Below are 17,561 nucleotides of genomic sequence, written 5' to 3' on the forward strand. Positions count from 1 at the left end.
TTATCCATATAGTGCTCAGATCCCACGAATACATCCGAATTGCCACCGGGGTAAAGTTTTGACCGACTGCACAAGTGGCGTCTGCCCAAATTAGTTCCAGAAAAAAACTGGTAGTGGTTGGTCACTTTGGGGAGTTCCAAATCGAACAAAATACCGAACGATTCCCTTGACTCATAGGTAGCGAATTGTTGTTTTATGCTTTATTTTTGGCATTTAGCAATTTCATGCATCACAGATTATGAAAAAGCTCAGTCCTTGGCCGCTGCTATATTTGTAAAATCTTTTTATGAAATAAAAGTGGTTATATTGGAGTCTGGTGATCCTGCTGTCTTTGTTAATTGAAGAGTCCACAGATTACTTTAGATTCATCGCTAGCAGGAGTCCCGTTCCCCCCTTTGGCTGGCTGTTTGAGTGACTCAGTCACTCATATTTTGTGAGTTAATCCATGTGCCATACATAAAGGGTTATAATCTAAACCGTATTGCACTATTTTAATTTTATTATTTTTGTTAGGACATAAAGGCCCTTGGCCTCAATTTAATATTTTTGGTATATAAATATGTCTTGCTAAATATTTTTCTGAAGAGCTAGACTCCCGGCCAGGACTGGTGTGCAGACTTGTATATTTATTATGTTATAATGTGCACGTTTAGGTTCCACGCAGATCCTGACAGTGAGCACAGATAAATCAATGGATACCTGGGGCTCCTGACAGTCAGCTGGGGATATTTTTAGGGACCCAGGCTGACCGATGAGCTCTGCGCAGCGTTATAAATCAGAAACCTGAAATCCATATAAAATCAGGCCCTGGGGAGATAGCGGAGCTAAGGACAAGGGCACATGTAGGAGTGTGGGGATAGAAAAAAATAATAAGAATGTGTCTCTAAAAAGTCCAAAGTTTTTTGGTGAACTTTAAGGTCCTATGAGGGGGAGTCCAATATCTGTGATATTAACTAGGAACCCAGAAGTGTACTTGAAAATTCCTAGGCAAAGAAAGAAAGAGATATAGTGTAACGCTATAACATTTATTGCCCCAGTACAACAAAAAAATGCCCCCCTAAAAAGGAACTCTCACAGTGTAAAAATAATGGTACTTATTCCTAAGGACCATGTAGAAAAATCCTTGTAGCTGCTCGCTCTCTTATGTTCGACGGATTATCCTGTTCCCCAGAGGAGACAGCGTCAACCTTGTGCACTCAGGTGAGCTGTCCGAGAATGTTTCTTTAGGGAACTGCTGTAAATAAAGATAGCTTGAAAACGGCTTCTTCCTCGAGTTAAATAGAGAGGGTATGCAGCAAAGTACCCCTAGCACCTCATCAACGCGTTTCGTCCTTCTGAGGACTTTTTTTTTTTATATTTGAAATTTTTATTGTTTTATAACAGAGAAGAGTACATTGGGGTAGGGGTATGGGTACAGAAATAAAAATAGGAGTGGGAAGGGGAGAATGACATATGCTTGTGTGAACATACACAATGTCGTACAAACCATTTCGATTATGCATACAATAATTACAGTACATTTCCTGTGTACATTAGTCAGACGATATTTCTTGTGATATCATTGGGAAACTATCTTGTGGAAGGGGTGGCTTTGTCGGGAAGGTAAGGCCAGGGGTCATGGTGGGAAATGGGGAAATGGGGAATGGGGAAAGGGAGGGTAAGTAACCGGGGTCACTAACTTAGCTTGTCACACTTTAACCATTTGTGTACCTATTCGTTTATATAATCAGCATTGAAACCTTTGTAGGAGCATCGAAGATGAGGAAATATGAAAATACGGAAGCCCTCCATCGCCTATTTCTCGCTCCGAAGTGATAACACTTCTCTTGTCCCTTTGTCTGTCTGTATGGTTGAAGGGTACTTAGTTTTGGTTTTGGTTTCGGTTTCAGGACCTCTTTTGTCCCGTTATATATATGGGAGTGCCTGGGTGTAGGGCCGATTGCAGAGGTGGGGCATTGGGTCCCTCCCTGCAATTCGTGCGCGTGTGCGGACTGTGTCCTGTCTCATAGGGTCTAGGCGGTAGTTTTAGGTGCGAATTTGGTATATATGTTTGCCCATGGTTCCCAAGCAACTTGAAACTTCTGATGTTGTGTCTGCGAAGTTACTGACATGCGTTCATAGATATAGTACTGATGGATTTTATCTAACAATTGTTGTTTAGTGGGGCAAGTGGTTTTTTTCCACTCTAAGGCTATGAGATTTCTCGCAGCTAAGATGGTGAGTATCACCACTTGCTTGATAGGCTTGGTGAGGGAGGAGGGAAGAAGCAAAAACAAGCATACTGATGGGTCTAGGGTAAAGTTGTCGACTTTAAAGGATTGGAGGGTATCATCAACATGCTTCCAGAGTGGAGCTTGTAGTGGACAATCCCACCAAATATGTAGCATCGTGCCTTCAGCCTTTGCACATCTCCAGCAGTTTGCTGGTACTGTGGGGTAAATTTTATGAAGTCTGCTAGGCGTCATGTACCACCTGAAAACCAGTTTTTTATGCGCTTCTACATGAGTGTGGCAGTTGGTAATACCCTTGAGTGCGGTAAGGGATCTTAGCCAGGCATCTCCCGTAGGAGAATCTTTGTATTCTGCTAGCCACTGTCTTTCGAAAGGGTGAGGTAATGTAACTATTCTGTCCAACAATGAGTTGTAACACAGGGATAACGACTTAGGCTTAGTTGGGTTCTGCCAACATCGGTCATATATGGGGTCGATCAAATGAGGATCGTGTAGTGCAATGTCTGATCGCTTGAGTACGTTGTGGGTGATTATGCTTTTAAGTTGGAGATATTAGAATATGGATGAGTTCGTTAGTCCATATTTTCGCTGGAGATCTGGGAAAGGCATGAGCTGATGGTTATGGAACGTATCTCCTATGTGTTTAACCCCCTGTTTTGTCCATGTGTTTAGTGTCAGTGCTGGGTTTAGGGAATGTAGCGCTGATATTGGCGCTCTTGGGTGGAATTTAGTTACTGCTACCTTAGTACGGTGTAGATTGTCCCAAATGTTGATGGTGAGGACTGATGTTTGATATAAGGGGGGTGTGCGTGGTCTCAGTGGCTTTGGTGTCCACAGGATCGGTATCAGTGAATTTCCCGGGGCATTGTCGTGTTCCATATCCACCCATTGGAAGGTACCTCTGGGGGAGTGGAGCTTGATTGCAGCTTCCAAAATAGACGCTTTGTGGTACTTGTGATGTGGGATTATTAAAAATCTTTATTGTACTTGTATTGAATTATTGTACTAACTCCATCTTAACTCTATATTGTGACAATCCTCCATTTTGTCTTCCCAACCTGACTTCTTCAATCCTCCATTTTGTCCTCATGACTTAACTTGTTCATTTTAAAACCACCTTACGTGACTGAATTTCCCAACCCAATTAGTAGAGTAGACAAAGACTGTATTTCCTGCAAAGACACAGGAGTTGCTGACTACTCCCTAAACTTGTAAGATAGTATAGTTTGAAGGCCACGAGAACACAGTAGTAATGAAATGTTCTATTCATAAGAGACCTTGCACCTGGACATGAGGCCTGATATCACTGACCGTGTAAAATGACGCTCAAGACCCCCTTATCCCCACCCGTGTCCAGAACAATCCCACCTCTGGTGGGTGGGCACGGGACTAACCTCTTAATTTTTTGAACCAATAAGTAAGACACTAACCCCGACACTTAACAATTAATCCAATTGATGATGTTTATTTGCTGATATTCTAATAATCAATGATGACGCAAAATGCCTCTTAAAAGGGCCTGCGCGCCCGCTTTTTCTTCACTTGCCAATAAACTTTCTCGAAGTTATTTTAACCTGAACCTTGTGTGTCAGACTTAATTACTTCAGCGTATATACGCAATTCAATTTTATCAATTTGGACAGGAACAGATAGACATTTAAACATTTTGGTTTACTTTTAAAAAGTACCATAACAACTTGGCGCCCAACGTGGGGCATCGGGCTATGTCCGGCCGGTGAGCCGTCCTAAGGAAGACAAGGGTGGACGGAGGAATCGGGGGGGAAGGAAAGGAGATTGATCACCTCCAGGTACACGGTAGAGACTTCTGCAGAGCCACCGGTATGTTCCGGCCCCTTTGATTGACCCGTCCACGTGTCTGTGACTGCTTCCCGGGAGGACATCAAAGACAGGTAATATCTTGCCCGGTGTCTCGTTACTCACTTGTTTACCTGCATTTTAGTCTATCTGTTGCCTGGGTGTGTTTGAATTGTTTGCTTGTTTCCCCATTTTGATAAAGGGGGGGTGGACCTGCAGGGGTTTTGCCTGGGGATCTCTGTTTCGCTTGTTTTCCCCTTTTTGGGATAAAGGGGGGTGGACCTGAGGGGATTTGCCTGGGTCTTCAGTGTGTCTGTCAATCTGTTTGTATTTTACCCCTTTTGGGATAAAGGGGGGTGGACCTGTGGATGCGTTCCTGGGGGTCTTCTGTTGCCTGTTTTACTCCTTTTAGGAACCACGGTGCTGTGGTTGTAAGGAAAAAGGGGGGTTGACCTGTGGATGCGTTCCTGGGGGTCTTCTTTGCCTGTTTACCTCTTTTAGGAGCCTCGTGGCTGTGGCTGTAAGGAAAAAGAGGATTGTTGGAACTGTGGATTTTGTGTAGACTCATAATTTCCTGTGATCCTTCTTGTGTCACTTTGAGAGCCTAGCTAGCTTCTTTGTGCACGTGGTAACCCGCAGCTTCAAGTGTGAAGGCTGAGGGAATTCCAGTTTTCTTTTGGTAACCACAACCCCGAGCGCTGGGGCTGGTGGAATTCCAGTTTTCTGTTTATTTGTGGTAGGGGACTTAGTCTTGTGGCAGGGGACTCTGTTTCCTGGGGGGATTCAAGTAGGCATTGCTTGTTTTCCGCATCACGTGGTAGTGAGACTTATAAAGTGGGTTTTATAGGAGCACTACGGGAGTGAGGATAGAGGTGGCCACATTCTTGTGGACTGCTGTGTAGAGGGAGGCTGACGGAACTCGGACCGGTGTCAGTTGTTTTCCGTGGCCGCTGGTAGTGAGACTTACGAAAGTCGTTCTCCGAGCGGAGACACTACGGGGTTGAGGGAGGTGACTTTGGAGTAAGCACACGAGTAAAGGAAAGGGATTATTGTTGATTTCATTTGAACTGTGATGCATGCACTGTATTTCAATTGTATTGTTGTCTTGTTTGTCTAATTAGGAGTCTCATGCACTCCTGTGTCTGTCTCTAAGGATTTTCCTTGCCTTTCATCTTTTCTACACTTCCTATATTATTATACTATCCACTCCTATTTCTCTTAAAAGAGAAGTGATTGGTCACACACTTCTCACCTCGCTCCAATCCGTGTCTACCACCCCGGGTAGGCGGATTCAGTGACTAGTCTACGTTTTGGGAAGACGCACCAGAGAAAGTCCCACGGTTCTCGGGTGGCAGTCGAGCATTGTAGACGTTCTTGTTCAGTTTTCCTTCTCTCTCCCTGTATCTAGGACGCTGGTATAGGGGGAAAGGGATTATGGGGCAGGATTTAAGCAAGCCCAGTAAGGGCTGGTTAGCATGTGATTTAGTTGAGGACAGAGAGGGCGAGGAGATGGTTAAAGGTGTTGAAAAGATTGCAAAAGTATGTAAAATCGCTGTACCAACAGGTGGAAGATTGCAACCAGAAAGTTGGCGTAGGTTACTGACAGAAAAGAAAGGCAAGCTTACAGATAATGGTTTATTAAAGACTGCTGAAGCATGGTACAGAGTAGCGAAGGCTATTCAGCTAGAAGGTTGGGTTGAGGAAGAAATAAATCACAAAGGTGTGAAATATTTTGTGTATCATAATAATTGTGTTACTGGGGTTTACCCCCAGCCAGCGCCCCAAAATGGCGCCCAGGGAATGTCTATCCCCAAGGTTCAGTCAGCAATAGGTGATAGCCAGCTGACTATGTTCCCCACTCCCAATCCTTCTAACACCCATCCCATCACCTCCCCTGTCTGCCCGGTCCTGAATTCTGATGGATCTTTCTTTTCCCCTTCCCCGTCTCTAACATTCCCATCATCCTCATCCATCCCTACGCTACCTGCTGTACCTCCTCCTAACATCTCATCTGCCATTCCTTCCCTACATTCTCTCTCCGTTAATGATCCCCTCCCCTCTTCATCCGCCCAGCTAACCACCTCCTCCACCCTTGCCCCGGCTCCTCCCTCTACACCCACCTCTACCAATCCCTCTCCGTCCCCTCCCATCCCCACCCCAGTCCAATACCCCACCCCCTTCCCCTCCCCAGCCTGGCCCTACCCCTTCCCATATCCCATGGCCCTGCCCTATCCCGGGTATCCACTACCCCTTCCCCAAGCCACTTCCCAGGTTCCGGTCATGCCCAGTCCGGCACAGTCTGCCCCGGATGTGCCCACATCCAACATGGCCGCCACTTCTTCCCTTAATCCTAATGCAGTACCTTTTCCGGCCACCAATATGGCGGCCCCCAGTACAGCCCTGATGCCGGTAATTCCCGGTGACTACCTATCCCCAGGATATGACTCGCTAGCCACCCCTGCATCTGGGACCCCCTTTCATCCTCCGGTCCTGTCACCTCACCCGGGCCCTGCACGCAAGAGAGCCCAGATCATAGAATTAGATGAAGAAGAGGAGGATAGGCTATCCCAGGACTCATTGGAGGCTGCAGGAGCCGCTGCAGGAGCCTCAACTCATCGTTCTATCGATGATCCCTTTGGACACAAGGGTCGGGGAGAACGGACCCCTCCTAAGTATGTTGCTTTTAACCCCACTCAAGCTAGTGCATTAATGAAATCGCTCCCTGACCCAGAAAAACAGCCTATGCCCTTTTACCGAGGGATAGTTCAAATTCAAAAGACTTATTCCGCCGCATGGCGTGATTTACTGAGCATTTGTGCTATTAAAGCAGGGGATGCATATTGGCCGAGCTTGGCCCGTCACCTCAGTACAGATCTGCTTTCCAGTGATGTTGATTACCCCTCCGGGGTAACCTTTTGCACCCAATTAAGAGAATGGGCTAAGGACAAACTTGCAGATCAGGCTGCTGGCCTTACTGATGTTATTCAAGATAAAGGAGAATCAGTGGAAAGGTTTCATGCAAGACTGTATCAAATGTTTACAGATTTGGGATTTGATCTTACTGACAAAATTCATTCACAAATGCTGTCAGGTGCGTTTGTCCAAGGTGTTAAAGACTCTATACGCAAGGGAATCATTGCTGCACGCCCTGAATATAAGGTTGTTCCCCTGGATACCCTGCTTTTAGTTGCTAGAGGTTTGGAATCTGTTCAGACCCCAAGAAGACCCACTTCAGCTCCTCTCATGGTATCCCACTCCACTCCAGTCCCAAGAGGTACCAGACCGGAGGAGGGGGGACATTGCTTTAATTGTGGAGCAAAAGGGCACTTTAGAAGTGACTGTCCAGAACCAAAAAAGGAGCAAAGGGAACCCAGAAAACCACCCAAGCCTGCCCCGGCTCCCAAAGCCACCAAACAGGTTCCAATAGTTGAGGAACCCGATGACTAGGAGATTGGCAAGCCTGTGTCCGTAACCCCTGTCATGGCAGTGTCTACAGGGGATAAGGGGGGCCACTTGCCACAGTGACTTTACCCATTGAAGGCCACCCTACCACATTTCTAGTTGACACAGGGGCAGCCCGTAGTGTTCTGCGAGAACAAGACCTGCCAGACCCATCCTTCCTGTCAAATATTGATGTCTCTTGTGTTGGAGTGGATGGCCAGCCAAGACATAGCCCTTTAACAACTCCACTACGAGTTGGCTCTAGCCTGCTTGCTCGCTTTGTGGTATCCTCCACATGCCCAATTAACCTGTTAGGTGCTGATGTTCTCTCACGCCTGCAAGCATCCATCACCTTCACCCCAGACGGGCAGGTAGAAATGTTTACACCTCTATCTGTATCAGACACCTCAGCCCTGTGCTCCTTGCCTCTGATGCTGCATTTAGAAAAGCCCCGTGAGGAAACAGCAGAATTAAGGTCCAATTTCCCAGAGGAATTAAAAACACAGGTGCCCGCCAAGTTATGGTCCTCAGGCCCAGAGGACATAGGTCACCTAAATGTTCCCCCTGTGGTGGTAAAGCTTATTCCAGGAGCTAAATTACTAAGAAAGCCACAATATCCATTAAAACCAGCACAGTCTGCTGCCATTTCTATCCACATCAAGGCACTCTTAGAGAAGGGTGCCCTGGTAAAATGTAAATCTGAATGCAACACCCCATTATTTCCTGTGAAAAAGAAAACTCCAAAAGGTGAGCCAGAGAAGTACAGGATGGTCCAGCATCTCCGTGCTGTCAATGAAGCTACCGTCCTGGACACCCCTCTTGTACCAAATCCCCATACTCTGCTCTCTGGAGTCCCACCATCTGCAAAATTTGTCACAGTCATTGACCTGGCCAATGCCTTTTTCAGTGTCCCACTGGACCCATCCTGTCAATACCTGTTTGCTTTCACTCATGAGATGCAACAGTATACCTGGACTGTCATGCCCCAAGGGGCACAAAATTCTCCAAGTCAATTTGCAAAGGCCATGGGTACCATCCTTGACCCATGGCAAGCTGAGCACCCAGAAGTTGTCTTGCTCCAGTATGTGGATGATCTACTGCTCTGTGGAGACGATATTCCCACTACTGAAAAGTGTTCAATTAGTCTTCTTTCCTATTTGGCAGAACAGGGATGCAAAGCTTCACTCATCAAGCTGCAATTCTGCCAATCTTCAGTGATTTTCCTTGGACATTGCCTATCCCAAGGCACCAGACACCTTACTCGGGACCGGGTAAGAGCTGTACTAGACATTCCACCTCCAAGGACTTCAAAGTCTCTTCATGCCTTCCTAGGCCCCATTTCCTACTGCAGAGCATGGATCCCAGAAGCCTCTCTGCTTATGCAACCTCTCTATGATGCTCTTAAGTCTGACCCGTTCTGTTTGACCAATGAAGCTCTGGACAATTTCAATGCTCTCAAACGTGCCATTGCTTCTGCTCCTGCCTTGGGCCTACCTGACTACACCAAACCTTTCAAATTATTTGTCTCTGAAAGACAAGGCCATGCAACAGGAGTTCTCACCCAAACTAATGACTTAAGAGGCCGCCAGAGGCCTATTGGATATTTCTCATGTCAACTGGACATTGTGGCCAGAGGGACCCCTTCCTGTCTCAGGGCTGTTTTTGCTGCAAGAGAGCTCATGGAAAGAACCTCAGACCTGGTCCTTGGCCACCCTCTGGTTGTTTTGGCCCCTCATGACATTTCTGCCATCATCAACCAAGTCCAGCTCAAGCACGTGTCTCCAGCCAGACACCTGCGCCTACAGTGTCATCTTCTTTTGCCTGACAACATTTCCATCCAGAGATGTCAAGTGCTTAATCCATCCACTCTTCTTCCACTCCCTGAGGGGGGTATCTATTATGGATTCATCACGGATGAAACCTACATTTACCTGCTCTGTGGATGTATCAAGAAAGTCATGCATCCACATTTGTCATTTTATGAAGATGAGACACCTCTTTGTGAAGGCCCGGATTACGCCTTCTGTACCATGTGGTACAAGCCGAACATTACTCCTGAACCTTGCTATGAAGATGAGCTTTACCACTGGACCGATGTAAAGCTCACTGCACAAGATTTCTATTGTGACTCTGAAGGCAATAGCATGGTCTTGGTCCAACTACCTCAACAACTTAACTACCTTTACCGCCATTGGGATACCGCTATCCCACATATTCCTGTTACCAAGTTGAAGACAAGGTCATGGAATGATCTTGGGCCCATGGCAAAACTATGGGCCACCATGAATGAAGAACAGCTACAGGAAAATGGTATTGCCAAATACCCAACAACTGACCTTCTAGAAGCATGGCCACGCCATTTCCTGGAAAAGGAATTTCAAGATCTGGTCATAAAGAATGATTATGACCCAGAAACACCTCATGACTGTTTCGAACAGATGAAAATGGAAACAGTGCACTTACCAACTGTGCATGAGAATCCATTACCAGATCCGGATTTTACCCTGTTTGTGGACGGTTCAAGATATGCTGATGAAGAAGGAAGATATCATACAGGATATGCCGTAACCACAACAGACAAAGTCATCAAATCATCATCCTTACCGCCAGCAATGTCTGCGCAAGAAGCTGAATTACAGGCTCTGACTTCAGCATGCAAAATTTCCGAAGGAAAACGTGCCAACATCTATACAGATTCAAGATATGCTCTGGGTGTGGCACATGACTTCGGCCTAATTTGGAAGACAAGAGGATTCCTTACCACCGCCGGTACACCAGTCAAACACAGCACTGCAATCAAGGAGCTAATGGATGCCCTCCTACTCCCCAAAGAAGTGGCCGTTTTGAAAGTCAAGGCCCATGGGAAATTGGATACAGATGAAGCAAAGGGCAACCACTTAGCTGATCAGGCTGCTAAGCTAGCGGCCAGGGATCTGCAGGAAGTGGACGAAGAAGTGTCCGGACAAGAAGAAGAAGAAGTTCCTATTTTTGCTCTGCAAACTCTTCCTACTGATTTGCGAATTTTGCGAGAACAGCAAGCTGCAGTCACTCCTGAAGAAATCCAGAAATGGAAAAAGAAAGGAGCTGTCCAAAAGGACGGAATATATTACAACAACTTCAAATTTTGTCTTCCCAGAAATTTGTATCCAGCAGTTGTCCAATAGGCACATGGGCCTGCACACCTGTCAAAAGAATTGATGGCCGCCCTCATACAGAAGTATTATGAAGCACCTGGAATTACAACATTGATCAGTAGCTTCTGCAAGGCCTGTGTCATTTGTGCAAAATGCAATCCAGGAAAACCAATCAAGGTGCCTGCAAAACACCTGGCAAAGCCCATGTACCCCTTCCAGCGAATTCAAATTGACCACATCCAAATGCCCAAGAGTGGGCCCCATGAATATGCACTAGTCATAGTGGACATGTTCTCAGGCTGGCCAGAAGCCTACCCAGTGGCCAATATCACTGCAAAAACAACCGCAAAGCGCCTACTTACAGATATTGTATGTAGATTCGGACCCAGAAGTCATTGAGAGTGATCAAGGCCCAGCCTTTACAGCAACAGTGACTAAAGAAATTTGGACTGCTCTAGGGGTGACTCTAGCCTTCCACACCCCTTACCACCCACAAAGTAGTGGTAAAGTGGAGCGCATGAATGGCACTCTAAAAACCAGAATGTTAAAAATGTCACAAGAAACAAAGATGCCCTGGCCAGAAAGCCTGCCAATAGCTTTATTTAGTGTTAGGCACACACCTAGAGGGAAGCATTCACTGTCCCCATATGAGGTTCTATTTGGGACAGCACCCAGACTAGGTTGTTATTATCCGCAGCAGTTGCAGCTCCAATCAGATGTTTTAGTAGACTATGTAACTGAACTTGCAAGTGTTTTAAACAAAATACATGCCCAAGTTTTCTCTTCAATTCCAGATCCCGAATTGGATACAGGTACCCATAACCTGCTTCCCGGAGATTGGCTCCTGGTCAAGAAGTTTGTGCGGAAAAATACCCTGGAACCAAGATTTGACGGTCCATTCCAAGTTCTCCTGATTACCGCAACCTCCGTCAAACTGGCCGGTAGGCCAAATTGGATCCACGCTTCCCACTGCAAGAAATCTCCTGCCCCAGAGGAAGCGAATACCGCACAAACATGTATCTCTGGTACACCTTCTCCCTAATTAGCCTTATAAAGGCCCAGCAAGTAGCCATTACCAAAGATATTAGTGGGTACACCTTCTGGTATAAATTATCGTGCACCCAGGTGGCTACTTATACCTTTGACTACTGTGATATTGTAGAATGCCCATTTCCCACACCACAAATCCAGAGCATCTATAGAGATATCCCTCATTCAAAAGACCCATATGTTTGTGTAGTTGACAAGCAATGGGGGCACAATTGTGACCATTGGGGGGCGGCGGGATGGAATGCCGGGCCTGCCTGGGGTTACAAACCAAAAAGTGCCGTAGCTAAAGTAGATGATCATGGTAGATCTCTTCTCCAGAGAATGACTTTGAGAAAGCCTGGGGGGAGTACACCAATGAAATTAATCCTCAACATTGAGCATCCAAGCCCAACAGATGCAGACCAGTATGTGATGGGAATGTATTGGAAAAAGGGTTCCTACCGTAAATTAGGGCATTTCTACCTCAAAGATATGTGCAACTCTTCTGAGTGGCAAGGGGCCACCCATATGGTCCCTAACCCATTAAAACCTCATATCCAGACCTTTCAAGACATGATGGCCATTGCTAACCCCACCTTTGAAGATACCATGGCCGCTGAAACAGGTTTTAATGATGTAAATCTATGGTTAGAATGGATGAAATATAATGCTAATAAGCATAATAGGACTGCATGCTATGTGTGTGGCGGTGCCCGGCCTCACCTGGGTACTGTGCCTTTAATCCTACCAGTAGATATAGAAGAATGTGTTTTAAGCCTTTTTGCCTATCACTATAATTTTAACAGGTCCATATGTATTGCATGGACAAAAGAGTATCCTCTCCTAACCCAGGATGTCAAACCCCCAGATGGTATTACTGTGTATAAAGGTAATTACACTTGTTATGCTAATTACGATGGAATAGGTAAATTCTTGGGTAACTTCTCTAAGGGGTATTGTGCTACCTACAGAAATGTCTCTATGGACTTGTTGCAGTTTCACACCAGGTCATTAGGGGATATTTACTGGTTGTGTGGGGATTTACAGCTAAGATCCAGAATGGACAAGCAGTGGTGGGGGGAGTGTACTCTGGCTAAAGCTATTATGCCTATACATATCATCTCTGACACACACCTCGTCACCCATGGGTCCAAACACACTAAGGTTAAGCGTGACGCCCCAGTGAAAGGAAGTTTTGATCCTCATGTGTATATTGATGCCATTGGAGTGCCTAGGGCGGTGCCCAATGAGTTTTAAGCAAGGGATGAAGTTGCTGCAGGATTTGAATCAATTTTTACCATAGTTACCGCAAACATGAATTTAAATTGGATAAATTACATTTATTATAATCAACAGCGTTTTGTTAATTATACCAGAGACGCCCTCCAGGGGTTGGCCGAACAGCTGCAGGCCACATCCCAAATGGCTTTCCAGAATAGAATGGCCCTAGATATGATCTTAGCCGAAAAAGGAGGGGTTTGTAAAATTTTGCCCGACACCTTGACATGTTGTACCTATATCCCAGAAAACACAGGCCCTAATGGTAAAGTTACATTAGCCATAGAGAAATTAAATGACCTGTCTGAAGAATTAAAAAGGAATTCTGGGATAAAAGATCCCTGGGAAAGATGGTTTGGTTGGATGACAGGATGGCAAAAGGCTTTAATGCATATTGGTATGGCTATACTAATTTTCCTTTTTATCTTTGCTCTTCTCTTTTGTTGTATCCTCCCATGTCTGAGAAAATCCCTCATGAAGACTGTTGACCAAGCAGCACCCACTTTCACCCATCTCGAAGTTGATGACTGTCAGGATCGGGACAGGGATCCAACACGCAGAGTACAAACAGTAGCCAGATACGTATACCGGACCTTAGAATGGCCGGACTAACGTAAGTAGTACAGTATAGAATGGTCAAAGACAAGCCGAGGTCGAGGGTAACAGAAGACAGGTAAGCGAGATACAAGCCGAATCAAGGGTAACAGAGATAAGCAGAGTAAGGTAAACAAGCCGGGTCAAAACCAAAAGGGATAATAGAATACACAAGCACTGAGTGACTAGAACAAGCTAGAACCACGACAGGGCAATGAGCTAATGAAAGAAGCTCTGTTAAATACCCTGTTCAGAGCAGTAACCACGCCCCCAAGGCGTCCTGATTGGTCCTGCAGCCATTGACTGACAGGTTGTTCTGGGGGAGTGTCCTGATGACTACTTCCTGCCTAGATGCTGTAAAAGGCAGTCACTCCCTCGCGGCCGGCCTAGCATGACCGGATAGACCGCGGGGAAGGGAGCCATCAGACCGTCTGGATGGAGGAACAGCTAAGTCTCTACCTCTTTCGGAGGTAGAGACCACAGGTACCCTGACAGTACCCCCCCTCTCAGATACGCCCACCGGGCGGAATGAACCGGGACGAGATGGGAAGCGAGAGTGATACGCCCTGCGGAGACGGGGAGCATGAACATCCTCCTGAGGTACCCAACTCCTCTCCTCAGGACCATATCCCTTCCAATCAACCAGATATTGTACTCTCCCCCGGGAGATTCGAGAATCAATAATAGAGTTAACCTCATACTCCTCCTGACCCTCCACCTGAACGGGGCGAGGAGGGGCTATTGTGGAGGAAAATCTGTTACATATGAGTGGTTTCAGCAATGAAACGTGAAACGAGTTCGGGATGCGTAAGGTATTAGGAAGAGCTAAACGATACGCAACTGGATTGATACGGGTCAGCACCCTGTAGGGTCCAATATAACGAGGAGCGAACTTCATGGAGGGCACTTTTAAACGGATGTTCCTCATGCTCAGCCATACCCTATCACCTGGAACAAAGACCGGAGCCGCCCTTCTACGTTTATCAGCGTGTTTCTTGACCAACATAGAGTTGTGCACAAGGATTTGTCGAGTTTGATCCCACAACTTCCTCAAATTGGCAACATGAACATCAACCGACGGCACCCCCTGGGAAGGGGAATCCGAAGGAAGAATAGACGGATGAAAACCATAATTCATGAAGAAGGGGCTTGAATGAGTAGAATCGCAAACGAGATTGTTGTGTGCAAACTCCGCCCAAGGAATCAAACCGACCCAATCATCCTGGTGTTCAGAAACAAAGCATCGTAAATATTGTTCAATTTTCTGGTTGGTACGTTCAGCAGCTCCGTTAGACTGAGGATGATAGGCAGAAGAAAAGTTTAATTTAATACCAAGTTGAGAGCAGAAGGACCTCCAAAAGCGGGAAACAAATTGGGAGCCTCTGTCCGATACAATTTGAGAGGGTATCCCATGTAGGCGAAAAATCTCCTTAGCGAATATCTCTGCCAATTCGGGAGAAGACGGGAGTTTAGGCAGGGGAATGAAGTGTGCCATCTTAGTAAACCTGTCAACCACGGTGAGGATAACAGTCTGTCTTTTAGAGATAGGTAGATCGACAATAAAGTCCATGGCCAAACAGGACCATGGTTTTTCTGGAACCTCCAAGGGTTGCAGGAATCCACATGGAAGCGTATGGGGTTGTTTGGTTTTAGTACAAACTTCACATGCAGCGATGAACTCCTCAATATCCCTCCGTAAAGCAGGCCACCAGAAGTCCTTAGAGATCAACGCGTAAGTTTTGCGAATACCAGGATGTCCCGCCATCTTGCTATTATGTAAACACTGTAAAAGTTCCAGTTGAAGAGCAGGAGGAACGAAATGACGGCCCGCAGGAGTCTGTTTAGGTGCTAGATGTTGCAACTTAATGATCTCGGCCAGTAATGGAGAATGAATCCTGAGATTCGTATTAGCAATGATATTGCATTTCGGAACTATAGAAGAAAGAACTGGTTCAGGTACAGTAGAAGGTTCATATTGGCGAGATAATGCATCGGCTTTAGAGTTTTTAGAACCAGGTCTGTAAGTCAGTACATAATTGAAGTGAGTCAGGAATAAGGACCAACGAGCTTGTCTAGAGGATAAGCGCTTAGCCTCCCCAATATAGGACAAGTTTTTGTGGTCCGTCAAAATCGTAATAGGGTGTAGGGTCCCCTCCAACAAATGTCTCCACTCCTTTAAGGCTTTAATGACTGCTAACAGTTCCCTTTCCCCGATGTCATATCTGCTCTCAGGCCCAGAAAATTTCTTAGAGAAGAAACCACAAGGGTGTAACGGTTTATCCACCCCTAACCTTTGAGACAGAACAGCCCCAACTGCTGTCTCAGAGGCATCGACCTCGAGCAAGAAAGGCAGAGTCGTATCAGGATGGACTAGAATGGGAGCCGAGGCAAAAAGTTCCTTGAGAGTCTTGAAAGCACCCAGAGCTTCCTTAGACCAGAACTTAGTATCAGCCCCTTGTTTGGTCATATTGGTAATAGGCGCAATGATAGAGGAGTATCCTTTAATGAAGCGCCTATAGTAGTTGGAAAAACCAATAAACCTTTGGATAGCCTTGAGTCCTTTGGGCAAGGGCCAGTCTAAAATAGATTGAAGTTTTACAGGATCCATTTTAAAACCCTCCCCAGAAATCACGTATCCAAGAAAGTCTACCTGAGACTGATCAAAACTGCACTTCTCCAATTTGCAATATAGACCATGTTGCAGCAGCTTGTGTAATACCTTTCTGACCTGTCTATGGTGAGTCTCAATCTCCTTAGAGTGTATTAGTATGTCGTCCAGGTAAACAATAACACAATCATGCTGAAACTCCCTAAGTACCTCATTAATCAAATCTTGAAATACTGCAGGAGCATTGCATAGTCCAAATGGCATAACAGTGTATTCGTAATGGCCATACCGGGTATTGAATGCCGTCATCCACTCGTGACCTTGCTGGATTCTCACCAAATTGTAAGCCCCTCTGAGATCTAACTTGGTGAAGATTTTGGAGCCCTTAAGACGATCAAATAACTCGGTAATCAGTGGGATAGGATAGGCATTTCTGACAGTTATTTTATTCAAGCCTCGGTAATCGATACAAGGTCTCAGCGTGCCATCCTTCTTCTTAATGAAAAAGAACCCAGCCCCGGCCGGAGAAGAAGACCTCCTGATGAATCCCTTTTCTAAATTCTCCCGAATATACTCCTCTAGAACCGAGTTTTCCTGAACAGACAAAGGATATACATGGCCCCTCGGAGGCATAGTGCCGGGTAGAAGCTTAATCTTACAGTCAAATGACCTGTGTGGAGGCAAAGAATCGGCATTCTTCTTGTCAAACACTGCCCTTAAGTCTAGGTAAAGGTCTGGTATTTGTCTTTCTGTGGACTGAGTAGGATTCTCCGGTATGTTAATATTAGCTAATGGAGAAACCTTGCACAAACACCGATCCTGGCAGCCCTGGCCCCACGAGAGTATCTCTCCTAACTCCCAATCGATAATAGGGTTATGTTTTTTCAACCATGGGTACCCCAGAACTATGGGAACGGAAGGAGACGAAATGAGCAGAAGAGATAAATTCTCCACGTGTAGGATACCCACATTTAAATTAATGGGTATGGTCTCACGAAAGATAACAGGGTCTAGTAGTGGTCTACCATCTATGGCCTCAACGGCCAAAGGTGTCTCCCTTAGCTGGGATGGGAAATTGTTCTTACTAGCAAAGGCTTGGTCGATAAAATTCTCAGCAGCACCGGAATCTATCAATGCCATAGCCCTTACTACTTCCTTCCCCCAAGTTAAGGAAACTGGTAGCAGAAGCCTGTGATCTTTATAATCAGGAGTAGAGGACAAAATAGAAACACCCAAGGCCTGTCCTCTAGAGAGACTTAGGTGCGAGCGTTTCCCGGGCGGTTAGAACAGTTCGGGAGTAAATGACCCTTGGCTCCACAATACATACACAAACCCTCTCTTCTCCTGTGCTGTCTTTCCTCCTCAGAGAGGCGGGTATACCCTTTCTGCATAGGTTCAGTAAGCAAAGATATCATGGAGTCAGGACTTGGA

Source organism: Pelobates fuscus, chromosome 2 (genome assembly GCF_036172605.1).
Source record: "Pelobates fuscus isolate aPelFus1 chromosome 2, aPelFus1.pri, whole genome shotgun sequence".
NCBI lineage: Eukaryota > Metazoa > Chordata > Amphibia > Anura > Pelobatidae > Pelobates > Pelobates fuscus.